Source organism: Pyxicephalus adspersus, chromosome 5 (genome assembly GCF_032062135.1).
Source record: "Pyxicephalus adspersus chromosome 5, UCB_Pads_2.0, whole genome shotgun sequence".
NCBI lineage: Eukaryota > Metazoa > Chordata > Amphibia > Anura > Pyxicephalidae > Pyxicephalus > Pyxicephalus adspersus.
The window spans coordinates 84,812,035-84,837,038 of NC_092862.1; the positions used below are offsets into that span (position 1 = coordinate 84,812,035).

At 38.1% G+C, this 25,004-nt stretch overlaps 1 protein-coding gene across 1 annotated transcript in view; it reads left to right on the forward strand.

The window, feature by feature from the left end:
• CTNND2 (catenin delta 2) overlaps positions 1 to 25,004 on the forward strand; it is a 538,472-nt gene that overhangs the window by 490,489 nt on the left and 22,979 nt on the right. The gene's annotated exons all lie outside the window — the stretch shown is intronic.

Consider the following 25,004-nt stretch of genomic DNA (forward strand, 5'->3'; position numbering starts at 1 on the left):
GAAGGCGGCGCCGATTGATTTGATGAATGCCGATCGGCGCCGCCTTCGTGGGCGGGCACAAGTGCCGCACGCTGGATCTCAGGGGAAATCAAATCAATTTTTTTTTCTTGTTTTCCCTTGTGCCGAAAACCTGGTGCGTCTTATAGTCCGGAGCGTCTTATGGTCCGAAAAATACGGTATATTATCTGTAAGGTATGATCTTAGGCTGTTTGATCCTGGGACAAAATAGGCTAAGAACATTCTCTTAAAAGAGAAAATAACGATTGAACCAGAATTGACAGAATAGCCTAAAGCTACGTACACACGTCAGATGATTCTTGTCCAGTTATCGCTTCAGGGCTGGTAAAGAATGGAAAAGAACCTGACGTGTGTACAGCGCTTTTCTGACATCGTTCATGGATCCATCTGGGCGGATCCATGAACAATTGAATAATCGTAATACAAGTGAAGGGAAGAGAGTGCAGCGGAGTGCCGGTCGGTAGTTCTCCCCTCCCCTCTTCATAGAGCACAACGCCGCTGTATGTACATCACTCTTTCATGCATCATTCAGTCTTTTGCCGTTAGAAATGATTGTGAAAAATCCTTTCTAATGACAAAAATCTAATATCTGTACGTAGTCTAAGACCATTTACTAGGAGAAGTTAATAGCCAAAGAACATTGGGTGAATGTAACACCCTAAAAACATTCAGTTAAAAGAGAAAACAACTCAAGGACATTTACCTTTTAAAGTGGAAGATTTGTCTCCCATGGACTTTAGTTGGGTTTGATTCAAACATCAGGTTTTGTGAAATTTTTTTATGTAAAACATCCCAGAACAAATCCATGCAAATTTCCCTATCTCTAATTGATATACAGAACCTAACCTTAATAGGGTTGCAGAACCACGGCCTCACTGTAATGTGTTTGCGTTGTATACATAAAATATTAACCTAAATTCAAAAAATTATTTTCAAATAATTGAGTCATGAACAGACAATATGATCATCATTCAAACTTTTAGTACCATGTTATTAGATGGTTTATTGGGAATGTTAGTTTCCTTTCTTTATAAATAAGGATCAGGGATGTATTACCAGATTACTATTAATCTAACCTATATATTTATTGGCAACTTTAGGACCTTTCTTGAGGGCCTTGGACTGACAAATGCAGCATGTCTTTGACATAAATCTAAAATTATTCATATGACCTACATTTGACCTGCTTCAGTTGCTTTTGTATTCCCATAGACTTGTATTGTGAAAGAATAGGTTCTTAAGTGGAAAACACCAGTTGCCTCTGTCTCTTAGGGTTCCTAATTTTAAAAGTAATAATTGAGATTTGGATTCCTAACTATTACAATTTTCAGGAAGGCTTTCTAAAAAGTATAACTTCTGTGAATACACACTGGAAGCTGACTTACTCTGACCCCACACTTGTTCCAGGACAGAAGAGCATTTAGCATTACTATTTTACTAAAATACATTTAGTTCTTGCTCAGCATTACTAAGTAACTTTTTATGAAAAAATAGCTTTAAACATAGAAACGTCATTATCATTTAAAATAAACTAACCCATTCTTTGGGTTGACTAATAAGAATATGAAATAAAATAATACTGAAAATGTCAGTAAAGTGTAGTTTATAGTGTGTCAACTTGTTTTTTGTACTTATTTTTCTGCATTTTGTGCTTGCCATATTAACAAAGCAAAATCAGATTAATTTACCAAACAGTATATTATTTAGAAATACAGCATAATACACATCATATTTCTGTTTCAATGGTAATTCAGTGGTAATTGGCCTGATTCATAAAAGCTCTCCAAGGCTGGAGAGGCTACACTTTCCTCAGTGAAGCTGGGTGAGCCAGCAAACCTGGAATGGATTTCTTCAAACTCATTTGCTATTTTCTAGCAAATGTTTGAAATCCATAGAACGGCTAGACAGCGACCTCCCATCCCCCGCAAGTCCTAGTGTAGGCAGGGGGGATCCATGAAGCGAGAATGGATGGATGACTGAATATGCTAATAAATATAAATACCTATACCATGGGTGCTATGTATTGCAAAGTGTATGAGAAATATCCGCATGGAAATATTTATTTAAAGTATCAATAGAGTCAGTATCATACCATAGACTCAGTATCACAAGGTTCAAAGTGTTGACACGGGACATAAATAATATTTGAATAGAAAACAATAAAATAATGCATGAATGCTATTATGTACAATACTCAGAATGCTAGGAGACAATAGTTATATAATGTGCATATAAATGGTATCTTTTGTGCATGTTTTAGCATATTAACAAACAAGGTCTATCTAGAAATATTACGTCTAATAAACCTAAAAAGGAAGAAGAAAAGTTTGATACGATGATAGGCTTGGTACTAAGCTAGTGTATAACTCAATATTAATTTTGTTCATATATGTGATTGTCATATTGTTATAAAAAGGATTTAAAACTTAATGTATCATTAAGACCAGGTGGTTGTGTGGCTCTCAGGTTTACAATCCATTTTGTCTCTGTCTGTAGTAATCGTTTATCAAGTACTCCACCTCTTTGGTTCGAGGATAGATGTTCCAAGCCAAATATTTGTGTCTTGTGCCCACATATTGGCATATGGGTGTTATGATTTTTCCGACTACTATTGAGTGTATGTGTTCGTATATCCTTTGTTTCAGGGGTCTTTTGGTCCTTGTAGAAGGATACTCACTCTCAAGAGGTGGCTATACTATTTGGGATCTACAAGTAAGGGGAGAAACGCACATTTTCCCCTGAATAGAAAGGTAAAAAATAGGGATTTAGAAAGATAGAATTAGAGGCTAAATACTTGAAAGGGCTAAAAAAAAAAATGTATAGATGGTTGAAAGCTATTAAATAGACATGAACATACTGATGATTTCATGACATGGTTTTAAGTCTTTGTATAAGTATTGTGCTTTCACTTTGTATTATTACCTATTGCTTTGACGGCAGCACAGGTCTAATAACCTAAAATCGGAGTTAAAAGGATATATAAATGGTTTTTCTGTTACACATCAGCTTTGTGCTGATTACTAACGATAGGGATTACTGTCAGAATTGAGTGAAATTGTTTATATTACCATATCCCACATAAGATCTGAACAGTTTATTGTATGGCTGAGAAGAATAAGACTTTAATTAAAAAAAAAACACAAAAAAACAAAAACAAAAAAACTTTAAAAAAATAGTGTAGATAACTAGGAAAATTGGCAACAGTCACATAAGTTCCAAAAAACAATAACAGTCTCAAACAGGCAATCAAGGCAGTGCATTTACAAATATCTGAAATAACAGCAACTTTCATATGATTCATATGCTTTTGAATTTACATCAGCCAACATGGATCTTCGACATGGATTGCTTATGGCAGGTTTCCCTTTCTTTTTGTGTGTCCCTAGGATACCCATTTACCTTTTCTTGAGAAAAAAAAATGCTGTTGAAACATTAGCAATTAGCATTTACTAACAACAGCACACACGCTGTTCAGGAATAATTGTTGCAGCTTGCATAGATTCTTTCTGTACAATAGGGAGTGTCTGACTCTGCTATTACCTTCTTGGAGTTCAGAATCAGTTGGATCACAACTGATGTAAGAATCAGAACAATTCTTGTATGTATCAGGTAGTTCATGAAGTTTAAGCCTGAACTGGCAAAACAACAAACTACCTCAAACACTTTTGTACAAATGCTATATTTTTGTCACCTGATACAATCTTTGGCAATCTTTGTGAAACTCCACTGTCACGACAACTGTCTCACATTGCCGTTTGGCAATATGACATGCTGGACATACTAAATGACGAACTGCTAATGAGAGCTATTATTTTCCTGCTGGCTGAGGAGGGTCCAGGGCCCTTGTGCGGTGGCACAGTTTGCACCTCCCTATGTTTTCCCCTAGAGAAAATAAAGGGGCATTTTCCACTTCCACTTGTTTCCCCTTTCCTTCTACATAGAACATACCATGTTGCTTTGTTATAACCGAAGCTACGTGTGGGTACAGCATTTTTTGGTTCCTACTGTCACCCTACCACGGTGACCAAAATATGACACCACTAAGTTAAACTCCTATAAAAATATTTTTACGTAAATGTAACAACAATTATTTAAAAAGTGTACTGAATAAAAATACACTACATATTTTATTTTAAAATCATTCCTTTAAAATTAGGCAGAGATCTTCCCATTCAAGAGAGCAGACTTTATAAAATAGATACTTGACTAGTTTAACTGTTCATAGCTGAAAGTAGACATAAGTAGTCAGTCAGAGCTAACATAAGTTGGGGTCCAACTTCATGTAAAAACATGTGTTTCAGTCCCCTAAGCATTTATGTTTCTGCTATGAATAAATATGTAGTAAAAATATATTTGTTTTGATAATATTATACATTTTTTATCTCCAGTAACAGCTGTGAATTGGCATGTTCTGTGTAGACCAGTGTATAGTGTAAAAAAATATGTGACCGAAGTCCAAAAGCTGTAGTCAATGAATATAATCTGTTTGACAATAAATATTATTATTTATTATTAATATAAATGATTTTTAAAAATTTTTCCATATAAAAACGAAACAAGAAAAAGTTTTACAGTCATTTGTACATATAAACAAAGTTTTATTTTTTATGAATAATAGAATACTACGATAAAAACGTTCTAAATAATAAATATGTAACCAAACACACTTACCAACACTTAGACAATACAAAAGTGAATGGTACATCATCATCTTCAAAACTTATCTCTTATCCTTCTTTTTTCCCTTCCCTTATGTTTTATTCTAATATTTATGGGTCATATAACTCTGCTTTTACACAAATATCATTAAACCAAGAAGAAAAGCAAAAGTGTACAGGGGAACTAAAATATACTTCAAAATGATTTAAGGGCTTTAACTTACAATTTTATCCAATCTCTGCAACATAAAAAAAAAATAAAAAAAAAAAACAATGAGTGCTAATTTCCAAATGATCAAAAACCTTTACCCTTAAACAACCCATAGCTTTCATTTTGTAATATGTGAGATCCTTAAATCCCATATGAACTCTGTTACTTAAATCTTTCAATATTATTATATTAATATTAGTGTACTTCATGTTAAAAAAAATACATTAAACAACCATTACAATCCTTAATAAAACATTATAGTGACCTATCAATAGTGTAACCAGAATATTTACAAAAAGTAAGTGAAGGAAAACCAGACAATCAAATTGAGACCAGACAAGAACACACTAAACATAATGAAGATTATTAGAAATGGAAGATAATAAATAAACCAATAAGAACAAGGACCGACGAACATATTTTGATATAACAGAACAACAAAAGGCACCATCTAACTTGTCTCAGTTTCTTAGGGGACCACATCAAAGATTCAATACTTCCAAATGAAAGGGCAGATTCTTCTAAATCCACCCACTGTGGCCTAATCCGTTTTATTGTAGAATAAGACAATTGTGAAAGTTGAGCAGCTATATAATAGTAAATAAAAAGAGGAACTCCCAGGCCCCCCTGAGAACGAGTTGCATACATAGTCTTCCTCTGTTCATTGTCTTCCATTGTTTACCTCCCCAAATAAAATTCATCCAAGTCTGATCAGGAGCCTGTCTATGAAGCATAAAACCCACCTGATCCGGATGTATATAATCTCTTGAAAAGGAGGCTAAACGAATTGACATGATCTTAGTCATTAGTTTTAAGTGACAATAATAAAGATATTGGTCTAAAATTGTCAACATCTGAGGCATCCTTACCTGGTTTAGGAATAACACTAATGAAAGCACGATTAGCTTCTGATAGCAAGTTACCTTCTCTAAGAAAATTGTAATATTCAACTAAATGAGAAATCAATTGAGTACCAAAGGTCTTGTAATATACACTACTAGTGTAAGTGCACTACTAGATTTCAAAAACTAAAGGGCTTTAAAAGCCTCGTCGAAAGTGCAGGGTTTCCGCATGCTGGGTTTTAAGTTTAGGCAAGTGAATTCCCCTGAAAAAAGCTTCCATGACACTTGGGGAAGCTTTTTGCTCTTTGCTATAGGGGGAGCTAAAAAATTCTTCAAATATAGCAAGGACTTTTTCAGGGTTCTGGGTTAATTTGCAATCTTTCAGTTTAATCTTAGGAAGAGTAAGCATTTTAGGTCTAGGATTTAACTTATTGACTAACCATTTCCCAGGTTTATCCCTCCATGTATAATATTTGAGCTGCCCACCGTTAGATTTTTCAGCTTTTGTAGTAAGCATCAAATTAGGCTCCGTACGCAAGGAGTCAATTTAGTGGCGTAAATCCAAAATTAGGCTAGACTTATGATGCAATTGTAAAGTAGGATAATCCCTCATCTTGGTTTCTATAAGTTTTTCCCGAGTTTTCTTCCATTGGGCCCTTAATCTAATTGTATGCCTTATGAGCTTCCCAATTGTTGGTTAGAGAAGTATCTCCAGACACATAATATATAATGTAATAGTTACATAATAGGTTAGGTTGAAAAAAGACACAAATCCATCAAGTTCAATCACTAGGGAAATAAACATATGCCAGATTTAAAACCCCATAAGACATTGGTCCAGAGGAAGGCAAAAAAAACCTCGGTACAATTTGCTTCAACAGGGGGTTCCTTCCTGATTCCAATGAGGAAATCGGATGTTCCCTGGATCAACAGTTACTGGTATTTTTACTTTAATGCCTTAATGCCCATTTAAATTCTGTGCTTCTAGAAAAGCATCCAGCTTTTTCTTAACATATACAGGGTGATCATATCCCCCCCTAAACGTCTCTTCTCAAGCGAGAATAGATTCAGTTCAGCTAATCTCTCCTCATAGCTGAGCTCCTCCATTCCTTTTATTAATTTAGTTGCCCTTCTCTGCACTCTCTCCAATTCCACAATGACCTTTTTGTGAACTGGTGCCCAAAACTGGACTGCATATTCCAGATGTGGTCTGACCAATGCTTTGTACAGGGGCAGGTTAATGTATCCATCTCTGCAGTCTATTCCTATTTTAATACAATAAAGTACTTTGCTAGCTTTAGATATTTCAGCTTGGCATTGCATGCTGTTATTACGTCTATGATCTACCAGAACCCCCAGATCCTTTTCTATTTCTGACTCCCCCAAATGTATTCCCCCTAGACAGTATGAGGCATTCATGTTGTTAGCTCCAAAGTGCATAATTTTACATTGATCTCTATTAAATTTAATTTGCCACTTGGCTGCCCAATCAAACAGTACATCTAGGTCTGCTTGTAGATTATAGACATCCTGTATTGACATAATTGCATTACATAGTTTGGTGTCATCTGCAAACACAGAAATGGTACTTTTAATCCCAAACTCTATATCATTTATAAAGATGTTAAACAGTAAAGGTCCCAACACCGAATCCTGGGGTACACCACTAACAACCTTAGTCCGTTCAGAGTATGAATCATTAATTACAACTCCCTGGATGCGATCTTTAAGCCAGACACATTAATTGTATAATATCCCTCAATCAATTTTTTTATTTTCTGATTTTGTTAATGGGTCCAGTAAGAGGCTTTGATTGAGTCTCCATCTGAAACCTGTTCATACATTCTGAAAACCCCTCAGTCGCACAACCACAGGGTCATGGTCTGACCAGGGAACCAACACAATACAAGCTACCGAAAAATACATATAATCTCATTCAGTTGGATTCAACTCACACCATACATCTATCAAATTATATTGTTTTAATAGATGAGAAAATCTATGACTCTTCTTAGGTGGACAACGATAACGTAGTTAAGGTTCATGCAAAATGATAGCTAGTCACTCAAACAGTTTAATTAAGAAAACAAGCTGGACTTCCAGTTCCGGTGCCTCATGTGAAGCAACAAGAGATGGAGGCTCCCGTGTACCCAGGAGATAATCGGCAAATAAATCCGCAGAACACTCATTTCAAATAGGCATTTCACCCTACCGAAACAGCAATCCGATTGTATGGATAAGATTCTGGGGAAATGCCGCCATGAAAAGCAACAAATCGAGCATTTGGACAAGAAAATCGGAAGGGGGAAGAAGCTAAAATGGCCGCCGGGAAGGAGTCTTTAAAAGTGAGTACTCAGTCACCACGTATGCTTGCAGAGGAGATCATCCCTAACTCACCAAACTGTTCTAAAATTACAGAAGCAGTAGCAGCCATATTAACACCAGCTCTGCAAGAAACGATAGATGCTGCTATTGGGAAAGGTGTACAGTCTTTAAAACATGAAATGAAAGCACAGTCTACCCGGATAACTGCTGCTGAAACACGAGTGTTAACCTTAGAAGATGAGCTAAGGGCAGCCAATGATAAAATTACTGCACTGGAAAACAAGCATCTCTATGCTTTCACGGTTAGATAATTTAGATAAGACAAAATAATCTGAGGATTATAGGGATCCCGGAAAGCATAAAACCGAATCAACTAATTGAAGTCTGCACGAATATTATTCCAGATCTGTTGGATATTCCACAGGCTTGTAAAGTAGATTTGGCGCATCGGCTGGGACCCGTACGTAATGGAGCCAAAGGGGCCAGGCCGGTGATTTTGAAATATTTGGATTACAATGAGGGTACCCTGGTCTTTCAAACATATAGAGCCAAGCGAAAATTGATCATGGATGGCCACTCATTGTTAATATTTGCTCATTATTCAATTGATGTGGCGCACAAACGTAAACATTTCAGTGCGGTTTGCACAGAACTTTTCTAACATAAAATCAGATTTACTCTGGCCTACCCAGCAACACTACACATCAGAGACCAGCAAGGCAAAAATTGCACGTTTACGTCGGCAGAGGAAGCCGCCGAATATCTCAAGCATTTGAAACATGCACCGCCAGGCGAGATGACAGGCTCATCCCATGAGGGGGAGCCCTTGACCCAAATTACTCATCACTCCATGAGCCAGGAACCCAAGCATCAGAGGATGCAAAACGACACTAAAGCATGTCAGCAACATAGCCAGACCATGGAAAAAGAGCAGAAAAAGTCACATAAAAAGAGACTCGCGCATTAGACAGGAGCTTATATCTGCTCTTGTTTGTTTGAGTCTCTTATTCGGTCCCAGCAGTGCCTTGGACACGTGAGAAACCTCTCTTTGACACTTTGGTTTAATGCATAGTTATAGTCGATCTTATTTTTTTTTCTTTTCATAACTGATCCTACGAGGTGCAATATGCCAGAGTAAATGTTTAATATGGGGCTACTAGTTTAGTCACTAATGTTAGATTTTGAACCACTGTAATGAGTGTTCCGATAAGGTCCGCAGCGAGGCTCCTAGGGGCTTATCTGTGGTCATTATTCCCAGGGGTAAAAGCCTCCATCGTCTGCAAGATGATGGTATTGACAGTAGATATTTCTATGAGGAAAAAAGGAAGTCCTCAATTCTATTACTGTATGTTTTTCTGTGATTCACAGAAATTGTTGTTAAGAATTAGTTTTTTATGTTTTTTTGAATGTTACGAATCATGGCCCAATTATTTTTCTAAAATGCGCGGAAAGCAATTAATACACTCAGATAGTTTACATCAGTCTAACCTTTGTTTCTATCTACATGGTGAGACAGCCCCATTTAAATTAATGTTCGCAAACAACAAAAAGAAAAAAGTTGAATACGAAAAATATAATCCTGATATCTATGTGCTTTTTTAATGAAAGTATTTTTGTGGAATGTCAAGGGATTGAAATCCCCAAAAAAAAGAATGGCAATACTGCGACATCTTAAAAAAATTACGCACAGATGTAGCGCTCCTACAGGAGACACACTTTGATGATTCAGACTTTCACAGGACGAGAAAAATGTGGGTGGGGGAAGTATATGGATCCCTAGCTATTGGGAGGAAGGCGGGAGTTTTGATATTGCTAAATAAACATTTACACTGTAAGACCCTGTCCTGGTCCTCAGACCAAGATGGCAGAATCGCCAAAATGGTATTGGAGTTTGCTGATAAAACAATAACCATATACAATATTTATGCACCTAACTCTCCAATAGTACAATTTTTCCAAACGATTTCCTTATGGACTTCTCGAGACTCAAACCCATATAAACTGATCAGAGGTGATTTTAATATGGTGATGAACCTAAACGAGGATAAAACTATTCCGTCTTCACTGGGTACAGGACAGGGAAGGTTGAAACGCTCTTCTTCAGGATCAACCCATTTATCAGAGTTTATAGATTCTATGCATCTCCATGATGTGTGGAGGGATAGATACCCGCTGGAAAAATAATTCTCTTTTTTCTTTTCTTTTTTTCTCGCATGTTCATAACTCTAAATCAAGGTTGGATTACTTGTTTAGCTCCACGTCTCTGTACCCTTTGATAGAACACCCAGAGATTGGAGCGATGGTCCATTCAGATCACGCTCCAATAATGTTGACTATTTTAGATTTAGTCCCCAAGGGCGATGCCTGTTTATGGAGGTTCCCGTCTTATTTGTATAAGGATCCGGAACTGCCTGGAGTGAATATAAAACTAATAAATCTGATCACGTTGAAAATCGTATTTTATACTGGTAAGCGAATAAGGCGTATCTAAAAGGCAGGATTATAGCATACATGACCAAACGGAAAAAAATAACACAAGATAATATTTTTAAGTCTCTGAAACAATTTAGGGAATCCCAACAGCAACTAAATAATAATCCAATGCCGCTTAATCGGCAGGTGTGGCAGGCAGCAAAGCGGGAATTTGATGAATGGAGGGAGAAATATGAACAATTCAATCAAAAAATTAGAGATGTAAAATTCCACCGTTACGGAAATAAATCTGGCAAAATGTTAGCAAATTTAATCCGTACATTTTATAAGCCAATTTTTATAGCTACCCTGCAATCCCAGACAGGCAATCTGACTGCCCATCTGGAAGAGATTAACTTTTCCTTTGCCGTCTTCTATACGGACCTGTATAGGGAAACTCCCATAGATGAAGGAAAAGCAGATGATTTTTTGGGGAAACTGACCCTACCCTTGTTAACTGGATCACAAATTGAGTGGCTTAATGCGCCCATAACCATATTAGAAGTCCAATCAACCATATCTAGTCTTGCAAATGGAAAAGCGGCTGGCCCTGATGGTTATTCGGCAGAGTTTTACAAGATGATGAAAGAAGATTGGGCTCAGGTTTTATGCGATCTTTTTAATTATATGTGGGACAGGCAAGGAGGCCTATAATAAAGTGTTACCCAAACCAGGCAGAAATCCCACACTGCCGGAATCTTATAGACCAATTTCGCTAATAAATGTAGATGCCAAAATCTTATCGAAAATTTTGGCAGAAAGACTGGCCTCAATACTACCTGGTCTTGTCTCTCCATCACAGGTGGGATTTGTGAGGGGAAGAGCAGTGGTATCCAATATCCAAAAAGTGCTGGCAGTTTTGGAAGTGGCAAAATTACGACCTGACAATGATATAGCAATAATTGGTATAGATGCGGAAAAGGCCTTCGATAATGTAAGCATGCAATGGTTGTTTAAAGTGTTGCAAAAATTTGGATTTGCTGGAGAATATCTCCATTTGCTCCAAAGTATGTACTCTTCTCCAAAGCCACATGTGCACACACCCGGCTTTGTTTCAATTGCTTTTGATATACAAAAAGGCACGCGGCAGGGATGTCCCCTGTAGCCCCCTGGTCCCCAGGTTGTAAACCCCTGCTTTTCAACCTGGCGCTGGAACCTTTAGCCTGTGAGATTGAGAATATGTCAAACTTCCAAGGTGTTCGGGTGGGGAAGCAGGAAGTTTGAGCAGCATATTTTGCGAACGACATACTATTATTCACTGCTAAACCAAGAACAGATGTTCCATATATACAAAAACTGTTTCAAATGTTCAGAGAGATTTCAGGTCTCTTTATCACGTAGCCAGAATAAAAGTTGGACCACTAATATATCTTTCTCAATGGCTAAAACACAGATAACGTATCTAGGTATAAAGATTGGGAAACTCCCATCATCTTTATATCAATTTAATTATCCTCCGTTAATACAAAAAATTGTTAAAGAGTTGGATAGGTGGGGTAAACTGCCGCTATCCTTTTTTGGTAGATGCCAATTGGTTAAGATGGTGTCGTTTGCGAAACTGTTATATCCCATGCAGACGATACCTCTCTTACTTAAACACAAAGATATACAAATTTTGAATAAGGTTTTTGGAAAGTTCCTGTGGCAAGGAAAAAGAACAAGAATTTCTTTAGCCAAGCTATGTTTACCAAAGGAAGAAGTAGGGCTTAATTTCCCGGATGTGACACACTATAATTTAGCATGTCTTACTCGACATGTTATAGATTGGATAGGGGGTACCTCCAGGTGCTCCAATTATGAGTTGGAAATGAACTTGGTATTACCGTGGGATTTGAAAGCCTAAGTTACAAAATTACCTACCACAGTAAAACATAATTTGCTAGTGAGAGATACGGTACTCACTTGGAGGGAGATTAGACGTAAACTGAAACTGCCCACGAATATATCTAAGTACCTTCCTATCAGTGGGGATCCAAATTTCATATGTGGATTTATGAGTAAAGTGTTTCATAAATGGAAGGAAAAAGGGCTATATTTGTGGAAAGATTTAATGGAGAGGGATACCAATTGATTATTATCTGCTCAGGCTCTTCAGGCGAAGTATGCTCTACCACTGTGGTCAGTTCACCCCCTGTACTATTTACAAGCTGTGACATATTATAAATCACTGATACGATCATATGTCCAAGATAACCCTATGCAGAAGGATGTATTTGATAAGTTGACTGCTCTAGTGCCACCCTCTATATCTAATATTTATCAATATTATCAGGGCGTCTTTAATAACCACTCGTGGAAACAAATGTGCGTCACTGGCAGAGGGATTTCTCAAACACAAATCTAGTGGCTTATATCGTACAAGGCTACCGGAATGTACAAAGATATATGGTAAATGAGGTCTGGAGGGAGTCAGAATTCAAAATTATGCATAGAGCACATAAAGTAATGAGGAAAAGTGATTCGGTTGAGTTACAGAGGACACATTCTTACTGTCCTAAATGTGGGGCATTAAATACTACTTTGACAAACTATTTGTGGGCTTGTCCACAGATAGGTCAATTATGGGATGCGGTATTACAAATTATAAATGAAACCACAGATCAAATGCTCCTTAAGGATCCGATTTTGTGCCTATTTGGTTTTTGGGAAAATGAGGACTCTATCCCAATACCGAAAAAATATAGAGGTTGGACCAGTATATGTTTACTAACGGTTAGGAGGGTGATTCTGAAGGATTGGATTAACTCTGCGTCTATGCAGGAGGTACTTGTTTTGATAAAAGTATTCTTTGATAGGGAACTATTTGAGGCGGAAAGAGAGGGAGATAAACAAGTTACCCGCTCCTTCCAGATATGGTATAAATATATAGAAAAAGTACTTAGTCTACAGGAAAAATTGTCTATTTATGAACAGTTTAAATATTCTACGTGGATGATTACCCTGGGGCCTTTAGTTTGAGATTCTTTTTTTTACTTTCTTTCCTTTCGTTTCTTTTATTTTATTTGTTTTTTTGCATGCTATGAAATCTAGCTGTAAAGTAACACTGGAATTGTATTTTCTTTTATTAGACTGTGCTATATTTTGCTGTAATGTTTGAAAACAATAAAAAAAAAAATTATTAAAAAAAAAAGAAAACAAGCTGAAACATAAAGTACACAGCAATATTGTTTGATATACAGATAAAGAAACTTCAATCAATAATATATACACTACATGGAAATAAGGTTATTAGTAGTAAACCCCTGTAATAATCTAATAATGCTTAGTACACAATACAGTAATTACAAAATGGCAAGGTAATGCAATAATACTATAGACACATAAGACTACAATCAGGAATATTTAATAGCTACCTGCTAAGAGGTTAATGGGTACCTCAGAAGTCTACTTCCTTCAGAAGAGGACTCCATACCAGCTTACCTAAGGAGACACTCAGGAGACAAAGAGAGCAAGCCTGAGCAGGCAAGCAATCAAAGAGAGATCTAAATTCTCCCAGTTCCCATTTTTATATATTTATTTCCCATTAGGTATCCTTGGGGCTCTTGGATTGGTTAGTGGGTGTGTTCTGTACGATGACCATTGGTTGACACACACCCCATTAGATTGGGATTGGTTAATGTAATTTGATGGACCTCCCAGCTTAATTTGATATGTGAATCTGGAGCTGGAATCTAAGTTTAGGGATCAACAAAAGGTCCAGCTGGGTCATCACCCCAACCCACCTGTCCAGTTATTCATCCATCTTCTGCTAACTCAGGCTTAATGGATTTATTACCCCTTGAGGGTCCCACTGGTAACTAGTTTGTAATGGGAACTAAATCTTGTGTACTGGCATGTTTATTGTTCCTTTGTTGAGGTTCTTTGATAACCACTGATTAGACATCCCCTAGGTGATCCAGATGGCCAGTACAAAGAAAAACAGGTTCCATCTTTAAACACAACATTCCTGCACCTATACTCATACATTATATATATGTTTACACACGTGTATACACATACATTATATATATATATATCTATCCACATATATCTATAAATATCTATAAACAATCTTGAGGTGCAACAGTGGTATACTGGTTTTATCTAGGACCTGATTTAGTGCCAGGTTAGTGTCTCCCAGTACTAAAATTGACCCCTGGAAAAAGGAAGCAAATTATGTAGAAGAGAAATGAAAAATTTGATTTTGCCCTCTTTAGGGGCATAATTGGACACCAAGGTAAGTATTTGACTTTCAATAGCGCCTTTTACTAGGAGAAATCTACCACCTGGATCTCAGACTATATTTAAGAGTGAGAAATTCAACCTCCTGGCAAAACATAACATAACATCACACCACATTTCCTTTTATCTTAATTTCCATAATAGCAAAGAGGGAACCTCCAATGGAAGAATCGGGGCATGGATTTAAAAGCAAAAAGGGGACTCTTGCAATGCCAGGATATCTACTTTTAAGGAATTACATTAGTGGAAAACTTTAGCCCATTTGCTTAGAGAATTAGGCCCCTGTACATTGTGTGTCAGTATTACCAGGGGCTAAAAATCAGTTTAATTCCCCCCTAAAGATAAAGCCATCGTTCAAATTATAAGGCAGAGGAAGCAAAGAACAAATTGAAACATAGCCACTCACACCCCTAACAGACAAGGGGTAAAGAACAAACACCAGGAAAGACAACATCAACTACACACAAAAGACAACAACCAAGGAGGAGACACAAAAATAGCCACAATATTAAACCAGATAGAATCCAGGGTGCCTGACCGAACACCCCGAAATAAAGGGCGAAAGAGGGGGAACAGCCCTAGACTCGGCAGCCACAGCAACCATCCATAATAAATTTATAAACAAAATGCTACATATAAGTACCTCAGTGTCCTAATTATGAGGCCTTATCAAGTTAATCCAAGGTTACTTGCAGATGATAATCATTAATCACTTTCAAAGCATCTAGATTTTACCTTGGCAAGCAGTTCCTGCAAAATAAGATAAAGTCCCCAAAGGTGAATTCATCTCTGTCGGCTTGTTAACCCTTTTGATGTTAGAGATGGCTTTTTGCCACAAAGGGTACAAAGTAGGCTGGATTCCTTCTAATGTCTCTTGGCAAGTTGCAGCAATTTGATAACAAATCCAGCTCATGTAACATTTTTTCCCCTTTCTTATATGTAGAAAAGGAGAAAGTTTTCCCCCGGAATTGAAAGATCAAGCGTAAAGGAAAGGCCCACCTATATCTTATTTTATGGTACAGAAGACACTAAAGTAGCGGTTTCAATTCTTTTCTGCATAGTATAGTAAATGGAGAGAGATTCGAATATATTTGAACTAGATCACCCTCTAAAAGCACTGATTCATAGCCTCTAGTAACCTTCATTAAGGCTTCTTAATAATGTCCCTAGGAGGGCCATCTTTTTTTGGAGCCACTAAAGCCCTGTGAGCTCTGTCAATTTCAAGATGTAAGTCAGCTATATCAGGCAACATATCTCTGGAAAATTGTTTAACAGTTCCAGATACATCTTTGAAAGACTCAGGCTGGCCTCGGATGTGAAAATTATGGCGCCTAGACCGATTTTCCTGGTCATTTATTAAGTGCTGGAGTTCCTCTATTTGGGTTTCTAATACTGATACCTGCTTTGCATTCTGAGAGACCTTGGTAGCCGTTGTAACAAGATTTTGTTCAATGACCTCCAATCTCTTGCCAAGGCCTTGTAAATCTTGTCTAAGGTCAGTAGTAATAGAAGCAGAGGTCTTAGTTAATTCAGCTTGTAGCAGTTCTGCTAGATGTGCAAGCAACCTGGACTCCCCCTCAGATAGTGGAGACATTGTGAACCAAAGGGTTAAATCTGTTCCCCGTAGTAACTTGTATGGAGGACCTGGGAGGAATCAAAGTCTCTCTATCAATGCTAAGAGAGAGCTAGGGCTAAGTGCTTGAGGGTAGACCCTAGGTACAGTATCTGTATGCTGTGGATCAGGGAAACAGGAGCCTGCCATAGAGATTTCCAGAGATACTGGGGAAGAGGCTCCTTTCTGCCCCCCAGGTCCTGTGTCCCGGATCCTACCTTGTCCTGTAGATAGATCAGTGAGTTATGCCTGTGGGAGCCGCCCTCCCTGTTAGGAGTCCTGTCCAACAGCCGTCCTGGCTGGAGGCCACATAGTTTAAGACCGAGAAACTCGGTCCCTCTGTTTGCCCGTTTGTTTACCGGCCATGTCATTCCAGCGTGTGTGAATTAGAGCGATTCCGCTGTCTGCCACACGTCTATCTCACTTCCACCATAGACGCCGGCCCTGTGACTATTTTTAATGTTTTGTAGTATAGCTCTTTGACGATAAAAAATAGAAAATAACATATAATGGATCTTGAGGGAATAAATGTGGTCAAGAAACAGATCTAGATGAAATGAGATAAATTGTACAAAACTAGAATGTAATACAAATGAACCAAAAATATCATGTGATTGCATTTGTAAACATGATCAAATTTTAATCCTCCATATTGAGTCCTTAACCCCATAACATTACAAGGATGAAGCATTTAAGATGTTCAACTTATTATTATCAAAAGTTATGTGTGAAAAAGATTTAGTACTAACACTTGTCTAAATTACTACTGCTCTTCCAATTTACAAAATGTTTATTAATCTCCAAACATGCATAGGAAAACCTACCCGAAAAGGTACATTGCAAATTTCAAAAATCTTCTGAACTTATCCCTCGGAAGTACCAGTTTTCTAGGAAATTGCATAGCAAGACTTTAAAACCATCAATTAATGCCATACACTATAAAAGCAATTTTATATTTATTTTCCAATGTCCATGGGAGTATTGCATGCTGTTTAGAGAAACAAGAACAACCAAATTTAAACCAAAACAAATGAATGTTTCGGAAAACTCCAAAGACTAATACAAGAATGTTTATTAGGTAGGTTGGGCACAGTAACATGCAAGAGCCAGCAGGTCAAACAGAAGCACAGGTCAGATCATGGGACCCAACAATCTCTTTGTAACTCCCCTGTGTTTTGCTGTGCTTTAAATAGGACAGTTGTCACAGACATGACGTCTGTGAATCTGTGAATTGATTAAATTAACATTTAAATTTGTTGAGAATTTGCTATTTTGGAACCATTTAAGTAGAAATTTGCTCTAATTACAAGTCCAGCAGCAACATTTACCCAACCTCTGTCTGGGAATGAGCAGCCTCATCACATATTTAAATGAAAATGAGGATAGAGTTATTCAGAAATATTTATTTTGGCAGCCAGCAGAAAAACAAGAGTTCTGACAGTTAGAAAGTAAGAATAAGTCTCATGTAAGACAAACCTTTATTACACATTGGGAGCAAGTAACATCCAAATATCAAATATTTAAAATTACGTAAGGCATGTATTTTGTCATTCCAACATTATTTTTCAATTAAGAAGCACTGATGTATTGGACATTACCGCTTTTATATCTTTTTATAAGAATTGTTGCAATTGTTGCCCCACAAGTTGCAGGAACTTTGAATCTTTGATAAATATGCAACTGAGAAAGAAGATAAACCAGCTTTCAGAAAGAAAATACCTTTGTCATTTTAAAGCATTTCTTTGAAACTAATGTATAGGAGTTTAGCATGCCAGTTTAACAATATTGCTTTGAACTACTTTGTGTTATAGATCTCAAGACACTTTGGGCCTAATTTATTAAAGCACTTCAAGACTGGAGAAGGTAGACTATCAAGGGAGAATTAGGGTGACTGAGCAAATCTGGAATACATTTCCTAAAAGTAATTTGCTGTTAGCAGGGGTGTAGTTGTAAAAAAAAATAGGAGGCACGGTATCTATCTACACCCCTGCCTGTGTCACTCAAAGAGGAAGACACCTCCCCCAGAGTAATGTCATGATGCCAGAACCCGACCACTCTCCCATCGCAGGTCTGAGCCTGTGATGGGAGAGTGGGTGGGTTGTGTTTAGAGACAACCCGCCCACCTCTCTGAACCTACAATTCAATTGTAGGTTCGGACATGGTCCTCAAATCTGGCCAGTGCACCCCCCAGTGGGGTTCTTCTCCTGACCCCTGGGGGGGCGGACCAGCCACAGCCATGGACCACCAAAGAATTATTTTTAATAAAAGAAAAAAGTGGGGGCACGGCGTTCCAACCCGTGCTTGCCCCACTACACCCCTGGCTGTTAGTTGGAAAATGTTTTCTTTCCTGAACCAGAACCATTCTAGGTTTGCTGGATCGCATGTTCTCATGTAATAGTCTATTTTCTCCAAGTTTCTTGGAAGGCTGCATTTAAATCAAGCAATTTGTTCTTCTACAATAGCCCATTCATATTAGATAATGGCCTATTTTTAAAAACTATCGGAAAACTAACTGAAAACACAAACATGATCATGCAGGAGTTTCTGGAAATTGATGTTAAACTCAAATTAGAAGCAGTAATAATACCCCCCCCATTTAGTTGGGGGGTATCAGAAAGAAGCTGGGAACACGGGGAAGGCAAATGATATTCCAGCACTCCGCACCCCACTGCCACTCTGCATAGGCTGTAGCTGTAACCCATCAGGCCACAAAAGAGGGCACCATGTGCCACTAGTTGGACAAATAGTAATAATAGGGCAAAAACAATTGTTTACTCTTGAGCTTATAGTAGTAGTTTTTCTTTACATTAGCATTATACCAAAAAGAATAACTTAGTGGTTGGATAAAGTGTTTTTTGAAAAATTATACTTTTAATAGGTAAATAATACATTTTTAAAGGTGTAAAGATCCACTTAAAAAGAAGGGCAGCTAAGGTGCAAGGAGGGACGAAGAATTTGGTTCTGAAATAGAGAGAGTTCCTCCAAATCAGGGAAGTTTGGAGGTATCAAAAAGGTATCATACCTCTTTATTAGGTTCCAACCCAATTTAAGAAGTATAGTACTTCCTTCTAAATGTCTTTTTTTTATCCTGCCATAAAACTCCCTAGACCCAGTGTACCATCCACTTCTGATCAGAGGCTCCTAAACCACTGCTATGGGTAGAGGCTAAAAATATTGCTTCTTTGTGTAATATGATCTATGTAATAGAACACTGAATACCCATGAAGTTTTCAGTCAAGTTCTAATATATCGTTTTTTAAGGCGTAAGTCAGAATTTAGTAAACTATTTTTCACATATTTACATGGGACATTCACATGATTTTTTACTATTTTTCAAGCAATTCAATTTTTCACATTTATTACAGCTCATTTTCAACTACTATGCTTGATATCAAAGATTTGCAAAATTTCTCCCATGAGCAAATTGAAAAATTGCTTTTGTGTACAATTCATCCTGTTTATGACTTAGTAAATATAGATTTGTTCTTACTGTTCCCAACACTATTACTATATAAGAACTATACTCGGGTTTAAGCTAGGGAATAAATGTTTTGAAGTGTTTCTTTCATTTGAAGCTGTTACAGCACAACCAGATTGAGTAGCAAATTACAGTTATCACAGTAAAAGTCATAGAGTTCAGAAAATTTGCTATAAATATAATCAATAACATTTAATACCAAGAAAATAAGAAAAACAAAAACCAGAACCTGGTCCAAAGGCCCAAAAATTTGTTGTACACGTATATTTTACAAAATATATTTGAAAGCAATATGAAATATACCAGTAATACCAGAATACTGATAGTCATACTAAGGCATCTCCTGTGTGATCATCCACGGGGAATATTTTAACCGGTAGTAAATAGGCGCTTTTTCATGCAGACTAATACCTTTTTCTATATATTTGTGTGATACCAGGAAGAAGTGGGTGATTTGTTTATCGTCCGCTCTTTCTGCTTCGAATGTTTCCATGTCAAAAATTGCTTTTAACAGTACAAGTACACCTTGCAGAGAGGGAGCCACATGGTTAATCCATTACTTTAAAACCACCATCCTTACTGCCAGTTAATATATGCTGGTCCATCCACTATGTTTTATCGGTATTGGTATGGACGCATCATGCTCCCAAGAACCAAATAGACAAAAAATAGTATCCTTTGGGAATGATTAATCTGTAGTTTCGTTTATAAATTGTAATTCTGTGTCCCATAAGTGACCTATCTGTGCACAATTCCATAAATAGTGTGTCAAAATAGCACTTAGTTCGCCACATTTGGGACAAAAAGAGTGGGTCCTCTGTAACTCTGCCGAGTCACTTTTCCTCACTACTTTGTATGCTCTATGCATATTTTGAATTGTGCTTCCCTTCTCTATTACCTTATATTTTCCTACATTCCCGTAGTCTTGTTTAATTTGAGCTACTAGATTTGTATTTGAAAAGTCCCTCTGCCAATGTCGCAAATTAGTTTCAGAGAGTGCTTTGTTAAAGACACCCTGGTAGTAATGATAAATGTTAGGTATAGATGGTACAGTAGAGCAGTTAACTTATCAAATGTATCCCTCTGCATTGGATTACCTTAGACATACAGTCGTATCAGTAATTTATAATGTGTGACAGGTTGCAAATAGTACAAGGGGTGGACTGTCCACACTGGTAGAGCGTATTTCATTTGGATAGCCTGAGCAGATAAAAGTTGACGGGTGTCCATATCCAATAAATTCCTCCTTTGTGGAATACTTTACACATGTGTTCAGAAATAAAATTCGGATCACCACTGATAAGAAGATATTTGAATACATTCGTGGGTAGTTTCAATTTGCGTCTAATCTCCCTCCAAGTGAGTACCGTATCTCTAACTAACAAGTTATGTTTCACTGTAGCAGGTAGGTGAGTTACTTTACAGTGGAGTAAGGCTTTCAGATCCCATGGTGGAGATGCATGGATTCTATGAACTCCGATAAATGTGTAGCACCTGAGTTGGATCGTTCCAACATTCCCTGTGTGAAGATTTTATAGTTTTCTCTTCATTAAGGTTCATCACCATATTGAAGTCACCTCAGATCAATTTATATGGATTTTGGTCTTGAGAAATCCACAGAGACCGTTTGGAAAAATTGTATTGTCAGAGAGTTAGATGCATATATATTGTAAATGGATAGCTTCTTATCAGCAAACTCCAATACCACATCGTATATGTTTATTTAGTAGTATCAAAACTCCTGCCTACTGTATGCCTTTCTCAATAGCCGCATCAATCATTTCTTGCAGAGCAGATGTTAGTACGGCTGGTCCGGTAAGCTAGTGATGGCCTCTTCAGCAAGTACACGTGGCGATTGACTACTCACTTTTGTGGAGTCCTTCCTAGCAGCCATTTTAGCTTCTTTCCTCTTCTGATTCTCCTGTCAGCTTGCGTGGTTTGCTGTTTTATGTGTCGGTGTTTTTCCCAGAAATGTATCCATCCATTCCGATTACTGCTTCCATGGTGTGAGATGCCGATTAGTGGCGAGTGAATCTGCGGATTCTAATGCTGATTATCTACTGGGTACGCGGGAGCTTCTCGTTGCCTCACATGAGGCGCTGAAACCGGAAGTCTAGTATGATTTTTATGTTGGTGGCTCCAGATTACACCTAGGGCTATGTGTGTTATTAAAATAAACAATAAAAAAATATCAGGGCCTGAACCTCTTTTGAAGATGTCTAACTATGCTTAGCTTTAATACTTTTAAGTCACAGACCTGTAACAAGCATGCTGTAAAAGAGTTCTAAGAAAATGTCTAAATTATGTATGTCTATATAAGTAAAAAAGAAACAAAATACAAGATAAATGCGTATATATATATATATATATATATATATATATATATATATACTAGAAATAAAAGATGAATGTTTGAAGTCAACTAGCAACAGTGAATACCGACTAAACACTAATTAACCTAAAACATTACATGTAATTTTACAAAACATTTGTACAATGTGTGCCAAGATGCTAAGGTTCCACAATGAAGCAGTATATTTTGTGGTATTCTATACCATGAATGTTGTGAAAATACTTGCAACTCATAAGGCAGTTTAGGTAACATCTCCTTAGCTATATTATTTGATATATAAATGTTAGGTGTTGTGACGACCTCTATCTTGCAGAAAGGAGATCTGAGTTAGCGCTAACTCGGTAACAGAAACCACAGCACACAGAGTGAATGGTTAACAATTGCAATTTTACTGTTGAAAAGCTCCAGTTTATATAAGTTATTACACAGGAATTGCCCCTCATCCCCAACTATCTGTGAGCCCTCCCAACCAGCTTCCTGTATTGGCCCCAGCTACTCCCTTGCAACAAAGTCTAGCTTAGAACACTCCAAGGCCATGTGTGAAGTTAACAGATATACAAGATTTCGCAATCCTTATCAGAAAAACTATCCTCATCTAAATAATAATATATATGTATATGGTACGTGTCCCATTTGCCAAATCTCAGCACTGTGTATAGAATTGTTTTCCCCTGCAACCCTCATCTGATTGTATATGGTACATCTCCCACTCTGCGAAATCTCAGCACTGTGTATGCAATTGTTTTCCCCTGCAACCCTCATCTGATTGTATATGGTACATCTCCCATTGTAGATGAATTTATTGCACCAACTTTAATCTCCTCATAGATTTATCTGTTCCCTTAGTTCCAGCTGATTGCACATTGATATTTATTTCCCTGCCAACCCCTCCCCTCCCCAGGTTCAACTGATATCCCAAATTCCTTGTTACTCTGATCAGTCCATCCATAATCAGAGCCCAAAGCACTTCCATTTAAACAACAGGCAAGGTCACGTTGGGACCCTGGTCAAGTGCCCAAATTTTAAGTGCAATGGGAATTAATCCAGGGAATTTACACAGGAATTGGAACAGATTTGGACATATAATTATACTCTGCAACTTCTATCTCCTGCCTTTGGACTGATTTATCCACCTGGACTCCAACACATCCTCTGCTGCTACCATTCCAATCTGGTATTTCATCAAACCATCTCTTTGACTGAATCATCATCCCTCACTCCTGGAACTCAGCAAGTTTACAAGCCTCATGTGAACCCATAACACTGGACTGCTGCTCTTGGACTTCAGTTTGCCACATTGTTTATTGTACGCATATGGTTCCCAATTATCTGTAAAAATGTTTTATTCATCCTGCTCCCTCTTTGCTGGCACTACTCCCTGTACTCCCCAGTCTGATAACTCATTGTCTCCCTGCTCGTTCACTCTCCTTATTTCTCTGTCTGTGCTCCTGCACCTTTTTACTTTACCGATACTCTCTGGTGACATCTCACCCAACCCTGGGCCCCCACACAGCCTCCACTTTCTATATACTCTCAGCAGGACACTCCCTTCTCCTAACATCATCCCCATTCACCCTACCCATAAGTCCTTACCCCCTCTCTCTGGCAGTCTATGGAATGCTAGATCTGTTGGCAACAAATTGACCTCCATACACAACCTTCTCCTTTCTAAATCTCTGAACTTTCTGGCTCTCACTGAAACTTGGCTTTCCTCCTCTGACTCTGCCTCTGCTGCTGCTCTCTCCTATGGAGGCCTGCACTTTACACATACCCCCAGACCTGGCAACAAAGCAGGGGGTGGTGTGGGCCTCCTTCTCTCACCTAACTATACATACAGAGTCCTTCCTACCCCACCCTCTCTCATTTTCACCTCATTTGAAGTCAGACTCTTTAGCCCCTTACCCATCATTGTTGCTTTTGTCTACCACCCCCCTGGCCTAGTATCACAATTTGTGGATAACTTTGCATCCTGGCTCCCACACATTCTTTCCCATGACCTGCCCACCCTCATCCTTGGTGATTTTAATGTTGTAATGGATGCGCCCAACCTTCCCTCCTCAGTCAAACTACTCTCCATTACCTCCTCATTTGGACTCACACAGCACATCAATGGCCCCACACACATAGCCAGACACACTTTAGACCTGGTATTTTCTAAACTCTGCAACCTCACCGTCTGTGATAACTCACCATTCCCCCTCTCTGATCATAACCTTATCACCTTCAACCTATCAAACCCTTGCCCTCCCTTGCCACATCCCAGACGTGGTCAATGGCAGAGAGATATCTGTAACCTTGACCACAACCTTTTCTCAAACTGCCTTGCATCCCCAACCCCCTCCCTCTCCAAAATCACCTCCCCAGATGAAGTTGCCACCATGTTAAACCACTCTCTTTCCCTGGCTTTGGATAATGTTACCCCTGCCACCTTCCACAACCCCCGACCCTGGCACAACAATCACACCAAACAGCTACAAAAGTCTGTTAGTGCAGCTGAGCGCAAGTGGAGGAAATCTGGCCTCAGCGCTGACTTCATGGACTACAAAGCCAAGCTTCAAAGCTTTAACACAGAGCTCACTGTCACCAAACAAAATTATTTCTCCGCAGTCATTTCCTCTCAAGCCTCCAACCCACGCAACCTCTTCTCTACAATTGACTCCCTCCTAAACCCAACGCCTGCTTCCCCCACAAGATCCTTCTCTGCCCAAGACATTGCCACCTACTTTAGAGATAAAATTGACAAAATCAGACATGATGTCTCTGCCCACGGAGCCACTCCAACCATACCCCCTATTGTGTGTGAAATTCCCCCAC